This window comes from Centruroides sculpturatus, unplaced genomic scaffold (genome assembly GCF_000671375.1).
Source record: "Centruroides sculpturatus isolate CEXI.00-Female unplaced genomic scaffold, Cexi_2.0 scaffold2975, whole genome shotgun sequence".
NCBI classification, from domain to species: Eukaryota; Metazoa; Arthropoda; class Arachnida; order Scorpiones; family Buthidae; genus Centruroides; species Centruroides sculpturatus.
In genome coordinates this window covers 6,675-15,084 of record NW_019387115.1, presented here as the reverse complement: position 1 = coordinate 15,084, position 8,410 = coordinate 6,675, and the positions used below count along the sequence as shown (strand labels likewise).

The window sequence follows — 8,410 nt, the reverse complement described above, 5'->3', positions numbered from 1 at the left end:
TGTATTATTTAGAAACTTATTATTTTTCATGTAACACAATACTGGCAAAGAGACACATGATACAAGCTTCAGTACAGATACACAGCTGGATGACCTTGAGAACAGCTGATTGTAAACTTTCGCGGGTTGTTCCCAACAACAGCATGAGGGGAAGTAGGTTTTCTACACGTCTGAGCTAGTTACTGCAAATACTGTACTCGATTGTATTACGTTATTTTCTGATAATTTTTTTTTATTTTCTTGTTATTACTTGTATTACATGCTAAGCTTAACCTCATTAACCTAACATTTTGTTTTTTGTGCTTTACAGGAAAAACTCCTACAAAAAAATTAAAAAAACGTTTAATACACCAATTTATGAAATACATTTCTAAAAAATTTTAGCATAAAACTTAATTTTCTTTATTATGTATTATGTAGAAACGAATTATCTTTCACATAAGAAAAAGTCGCGACGGATCACGTGATACGCGCTGCAGTTCGGTGTACTTAGCTTAATATCCTTGAGAACAGCTGTTGATAGCCATTCGCGGGATGTTCTCATACAAATCGCAGGGGAAGACAGATTTCTAGACAGGTGTGCATCAGTTACTGTAAACGTTGAAATATATCACAAAATTTTCGATCATGTATACTCTTTCAATAGGCGGGAAACGCAAAAATTGTCCAAAATATAAACTTTTATTAGGTGTATGATTTCAAAACATTCTGATGTCATAAACAACATCAAATAGAATGTAAAATAAGCTTTGCCTGAGTTACCTCATCCATAGGCAGAATAAAATTTTGAAAACTTGACGAGTTAACTGGTAACTGGTCAATGGGCATACCAATTGCGTCACGCTTGACGTTAAACAATATTTGGACAAATGTATAAGTGCTTCTGTAGTTTGTGTTAGAGCCAAATGGGTTTCTTTCGTCAATGAGCCTTTCGGATAACTTATATTCATTTTCTTCCATTTTTCTAGCCATTGTAACGTTTCTTTAAGTTTAAGATATACAATTTTGATGTCGGCTACATAATCTGTTATGGGACACATGAAATCATTTAATCTATTTCCTTTGCCAGGTGTTTTAACATCAACAATTTCCCACCATTTTACAAAGATGTTGATGTAAACAGCTGTTTCTCTATATTGAGGAAGCAAATGATTAGGGCCTAGAGTTAGAAGAGACGCTGAAGTGAGATCATTGAAAATTTGCAATACCAGTTTCACATTTTGTTTTTCAAAAGCATCGAGATTCAAAGCCTTTAATGAAAGACCATGGCCATACTTTGCCAATTTATCATGTTCGAGATCATGCATTTTTAATAAAGTATCAAAATAAGCATAATGAACGACATTATCATCTCCCTCAAATGTCGGATAAACCATGGAGGTCTGTTCTCTTTGCTTCAACCAGTTATGCCATACACATTTCATTATATGCACTGGATCAATAACAAAATATAGTTCTAGTCATATCTTTAGGGTGTTTATATAATATACATAAAAGTATCATCTGGAGGATCAGCAAATACAGACATGGCTTTTCTATTAATAGCATTATTATCTGAAATCACAGAAACAACTTTAAATCCTATTTCTTCCAGTCCTAGAATAATTTTTCTGATCAACTGATGCAAAGAATTACCCGTTACTTTATTGACTCCTAAAATGTGAGCAACATCTTTGAAATTACTTAATATACAAGCTATCATGAACACTTCAGCTGCATTTGCAGTAATCAATGTATCATTGTTTGACATGCCAACCAAATTTCCATTTTTGTGATCAAAATACTCTTTCAAGTGTATTTCATCTATCAATAGATAAACATAATACTCATGATGTTGTAAAAATGTATATTTTCTGTTCACATATGATAAAAAGTTGTCTGTTTTTGGAGTCCCAAATATAAATTAGAAGAAACTTTTCTGATTGTACATGGATGAGGACTGATAGAAAATCCAGCCTGTCTGATAAATTTGTAAGCACATGGTAAAATAGAATGCAGCAAACATGAGAATATCATAAATGAAGGACTGTATACAATTTTCTTAGAAAATACAAATGACATTTGTTCAATGATGAAGTTGACATTCTTCCTTTTCTCAAATTCAGATAGATCTAAAGACTTTAGAACATTTACTACAAAATTTAAAATCACTTCAACATTCTCTGGATTTTTAATTTGTGTGACCGTCTTTTCAATTAATTCCAATAAATCAACAAGTTCAGTTACATTTGATATCTTAGTTACAAATTTACTGTCCTTGCTCAAACCTCTTATACGATGGTTATATAAAAAAAAAACACCAATAAATCAAGATGTTATTGACAACAACAGAATATGTTATTACTGGAGCATATTTTTGGTCAATATTCAAGAACATTATTGAATTGAGACTGGTAATAACATTCCAGAAATTGGAAAGATTCAACATTGATAATTTCTGTTGTAAATCACTTAATAACTTTCTAGCTTCCACGTAATTTTTTTCTTTCTTTCAAATTGTCTTGTAAAGCTTTCAGGAGGTTTTTTTCTTCCAACTTTTGCCTCTTTACTTGAGGATTCTCTCTGTAAGCTGTTAATTTGCTCAAGTATTTTGGCCAGTTTGGAAAAATAGATGAAACTGCTGTTGATAGTAAAGATGGTCATACCAGAGTACGACGGCATCCTTTATTTCTTGAACTATCTGTTGAAAGTGTAAAAAAACAATCATATTGTCTTCTCATATTCTTAGTGCCTCATAACTTCTCTAGCAGTATTCAAGGTAAATTCAAGATGCATACATTAAAAAAATCTTGAAAATAATTGTTACTTAAAAACGTATACATTATGTTTTCCTACTTGAAAATGCCAAAAAATCAGCAAAAAATGTAAAGGAATAAATCATATAAAATAACTTTGATTGATTATAAAATGAAGTAGACTGTATATAGCCTATATATGTTACTGTGAAAGACCGAAATTAGAGAATGTCGATATTCTCCCGTGAATGTCGACACATACAAAATACGTCGGTAAAAGACCGAATATTTGGTTATATTATTATACATTCGAACAATCGCCAGTGTATGTCGACAAGCACAGATAAGCTTTGGTGGCGGTCGAAACGACACCCGAGAAGCCGATGTCGACAGAGAGGCGACAGTCTGTCGCCAAATTTTTCGCCGTTTCCTTCTGCTCAAATTGGTAATACTGTAAAGCCTGGTACACACATGCGGCAACGAACGACAGAAACCGTCGACGGAACGGCAAAATGACATCACTTTTGCCGTCGAAGCCGACAGAATACAGTACAAAGTTGAAAATTTTCAACTTTTGCCGCGACGGAAAATTACGGTAAAAATTAGACTAATAGGAAGACCGTTTAGCAATGTCGTCATAAAGATCACGTGGGACGATAGCATTCGAACTATGGCGGTCGGCAAGCTAAAAAGCTTTATTTGTACACTAATACGCTAATATATTTCACTTATACGCTATATATTACTATCCGATTTAAATATTAATGTCAAATAGACTTACTGCGTAAAGTATTGGGAATGGAGTAAGCGTAATTCGGAGACAAAAGTATTCGATATTCCTAACTTTCGACGATTTAGAATATTTTTCCTATTCAAATTATTCGTTTTTGAGGTTTTTTATTTGCGATAAGATCGAAGGCAAACTTAAAAAGTTTAATTGATATAACAAAGCGATTCCGGAAGACTCCATTTTTTTCGACTATTTTCGACTGGCACGTGACCTACCTACTGTAGTAGCTTGTTTATATTTACGGCTGGCAGATGGCGCGTTTCAATTGTACGGTAATTTTCGCATGTGAGCATACGCGACACGGAAAGACAACGGAACGGCAACCATTTCCGTCGTCCGCTGCCGCATGTGAGTACCAGGCTTAAGAATACAAGTCCCTGATGCCAACCGTGGCCGTACAGATGCCCGAAATGTGTTGGCGGTTGTTGCTGGAATATAAGACTACGACTTTTATAAATTAGCAAACAAAAATGGTACCCTCAAGCAGCTCTATATCCGTAATCAGTTCGTAATTTGTAAAGAAAAGTTACTTTCTATAGATGAGATTTCTTCTCAAGAAATATCGCTGAGAGAAGTAGCTGCAGCTAATTCGAAAAGTGGAGGGCAAGGCTAATACACGCTGTCATTGCGAAAAGAAGTGTTCCACGAATAAATGCAGTTGTAAAAGCAAGGGACTCTTGTGCTATTCAAAGTGCCACAACAGTTTAAGTTGTTGCAATAAATAAGATTATATACCGTTAATCACATTATATATGTGTGTGTGTATAATTTTGTGGATTATTTTTCTTTTCTGATTAAGAATGTACTGTTCGTTTTAGGTTCAATAGTTTATTTACAGCTGCTATTACTTAAGTTTTCTCCTATTTTGACATTAAAAAGTTGCATTTTTGTCTTAACGTAATAAAAATATTTTTATTCAACATTCACCATCAGTGCATGCTAAATGTCAACATTTGTCGGTATAAATGAGAAATAATGATATTTAGCAAATATTTCGTACATAAACGAAACGACTGTGTGAATGTTGACATTTACCGGAAAATCTCGACATTCACCAGATATCGGTCATTCACAGTAACATATATATTTAATAATAAATTTGTTTAGAGATAGATTAACAACCCTGTTTATGGTAGAGATTAAAGTATAAATAAGTGGAGTTTTCATTTTACTTTCAACATTAAAAAAACACTATATACTTTATGAAAACAAACATCGTTATTGATAATATATTTCTATTAATTAAATATTCAAAAATTACTCTTCAAAGCTTTTCCATAACGTATGATTATTAGCAGTTGTTATTTTTATGTTATTTCAGTCACTATGAATTTAGTTTATGTTTAACACTTATTCACTTACCTTTGTTGTTTTGCTGACAATTAAGTTGACTCTAGGAATGGCAAATTTCCATTTTTCTGCTAATTCAGCTTCCTCTGGAAATGAAAATACAGTACTTGAACTTTTGGTCCAGTGGGATAGTTGCCTTTACAACCAGTTACACAGCACCTGTACGGCATTTTGCACGACCTTATCACAATCCCTAATATTTATAAAATCCCTACAAATCCCTAATATTTATAAAATTCTTCGGTAGCACATTAAACAAACAACAAACCCAAATATTCTAAGAAAATTACCTACCAAATTACCAATATTTCAATTTAATTACGATTGTAAGCACGAGAACCTAACTTAACAGCATATGACTACTACTGTAATGGCGGACAACAGTTATCCCATGAGCACTCAGGCCTGATTATCTAGGTGGCATTGCTTCAACACACCAGTAATATCCAAAAGAATATACGTTTCGAAATAGAAAATGAAAATAACAGCAAACTCAATTTTTTAGACATCACACTAAGAGATGATAATTTAGTTTCCTTTAAAAAATATACAAAACCTTGTGACGTCAGTAAAGTAATAAATTACCACTCCAGCACACCCATGTATATTAAAAAGAACATATTCAATATGTATGTCAACAAAATCGAAACACGTACTAACCAAAACATAGAAATAGACCAAATTTATCTCACCTTTCAATTAAATAACTACTCAAACAGAATTATCAACAAATAGCTACGCAACCACTCATCGGGTCAACCCAAACCAAAAACACAAAAAATTAGATTATACCCCTACTATTTTTGAAAACATCCAAAGAATATTAATACCATATAACATCATTTTAGCACCCACACTAAACAATAAAATCAAAAATTTCTTAAAAACCAAAGGACAAAGTAATAGTAATACTGACGTTTTATTAAATAATAATCTTGTTTTCAGCTACGCTTGTACAGTACAGAACATGTCATCCAAAGTACTATTACATAGGTGAAACTAGGAGAGTATTAAAAACCCGTATAAAAGAGCATATAAGAGCGGTGAAGTATAATTACACCAACTCAGCAGTCGGCACTCATTGCAACCACTGGCTGCAATGAGTGCAACCCAAAACTGGCCACGAGATCTCATTCGATAGAGTCATTCTTAAAAAAGAAAAAAATATTATCAAATGAGAATTTTATGAATACATTGAAATTAATAAAATACACAGAATGAACCTAAATACAGGTCCAGTCATCAATGATATGTGGCAACTATTCCTAAGTAGCAAAGCATATTAAGATGTACTACCTCCCTCCCTCTATCGNCAGCATCACACCACGTTCTAGCGGCATCTGTTCCTGAATCGTCCGAACTGCTAGAATCGTCTATGCTTGGTATATAACTTTCTGATCCGCATTCAGAGAGCGCCATGTAACTATCGTCACTATCAGACATTCTACAAATAAAGAAAATATTCTAAAAACCCGTCTTATTTTTCTGTTATACGCTAAAAATTACACAATATTCTCCAGAATAAATAGAATTATCATAAACTTACTTGATAAATTCTTTCCTCATTAGCTACAGAGACGGGGTGTGTTAATAAAATTCTCATAGCTACAACAGTATTTTGGCACAAATTATTTAAAACATCCAAAGGTTTCATAGAATATGCTAGCATTCGGGATATATCACGCAATTTTTCTTGAAGATCCTTTGCATTTATAACTGATTCATTTTCGACCGAAAGTATTGACTGGAGACTGGTACAATAATTTTCTAGCGTTTTTTTTTCATCTAAATCCTTGAGTTTTAAAATTTTATCCCCTTAACGACCATTGCAATAAAAAAGGCGTTTTTTGAAAGCCCACTCATTTTTATTTCTTAAAAAAATTCTTCATTTCAATTGAAAAAAGTGGTTTTTTCGATTTTTCAAATTTGGCAAAAACTGGTTCCTAAATGGCAGCTTTCCCTCTGGATAGCCAACTTTACAGGGGCTACCTGCAGCCTGCAATGGTGGCTTTCCTGCATGATTCGTTAGCGCGCAGGAAAGATGCCATTCGTCGGTTAGCTTTAAAAATAATTTAAAAACAAAAACATGACAAAACATAAAATAAAAATAAATTTATTGATTTAAAAACATATATTAAATGATTACAATAATAAAATACAATATTATTTACACCATTGAAAAATAATAATGTGATATAAAGTAATACATTTACGCATAAATAAATACTATAAAATAAGTGAATAAAAATTAAAATTACACAATTATTAATAAAAATATATATTTATATATTATTTAAAGTTAAAAGTAAGAAAGGTATCAAAAAATAGTTTAACATAATGATGAAATATTGATGTAAAATTTTTACATGAAATTCTGTTAAAAATAAGAGTAAATTTTTAAAAAATTTTTCCACTGTGTGGTATATTTGGAAACAGGGTGCTGCACACAAAGGCACATCGCAATCATTGCAATTGTACCTCGTCTCTTTTCTTATTTTTTCCCTGCACCGTCATGCTTAGTTTTGCATACGACACAGCGTCTAGTGGGAGCTTTTTTTCTGTCCGTCGCCGGAAGAAGGACCGGGAAATGTCTTTCCGTAAGTCTAAGTGGACCTGGAATTCTCGGACCTGAAGTTCTCGGCTGACCATATCTGGTAACCCTCGTTTCGGTGTGATATTTTTGAACAATTGTTTCTATAACATTAACCCGAAATTCCAAATGTTCCATAGTGCCACCATTTTTTTATATAAAACAAAAGGATTATACATACAAATATCCGATAAATGAAAAAATACTTTTTTGTAAAATTTCTTCCCTCTTTTTCTCGCCACTGGATAATCTCGAAAGATGCTGATCTAAAACGTCAACACCTCCCATTGTGTCGTTATAGTCGACAACAACCTGTGGCTTTATAACTATTCTACCGGCATGAGTTTCTTTGCTTACCATTGCTGGGTTGTGGACCGTAGAGAGTAAAGTGACGGCTCTTTTGTCTTGCCACTTCATAATCATCACTTTACCTCTCTGCATCGCCACTGTTTCTCCCTTTTTCAATTTTTTATTTTTAACCTCAGCCGGGACCTGTTGTCTGGTCGTCCGCACAGTTCCAAAGAAATCCGTTTGGACCGTAACCAGATAATCAGCTAAATGTGGGGAAGAATAAAAATTATCTGTTGTTAGACAATAGCCCTTGCCTAACAACGAGTCCGCTAATGATAAGACAATTCTTGATGTAATAGGCATATCTTTATATTTTTGATTGAAAACTGTATCTTTTCCGGTATAAATTATGAAATTATATAAGTAGCCAGATGCGGACTCGCATAACATGTAAAATTTCACACCGAAACGAGACCGTTTGAGAGGCATGTATTGTCTCCACGAAAGACGTCCTTTGAACAGCATCAAACTCTCATCCACCACTATATCCCTTTCTGGGACATACAGACGCGAAAATTTTGAACATAAATTTTGAACTATTGGCCAAATTTTATTTAGTTTAGGGTTTGGATGAGTTCGCGGATTATAATTTTG

At 33.3% G+C, this 8,410-nt stretch overlaps 1 pseudogene; it reads right to left on the bottom strand.

Annotated features, from left to right (window-relative positions):
• Positions 1-830: 830 nt before the first annotated feature.
• On the bottom strand, positions 831-8,119 carry LOC111616169 (annotated as a pseudogene).
• Positions 8,120-8,410: the final 291 nt, after the last annotated feature.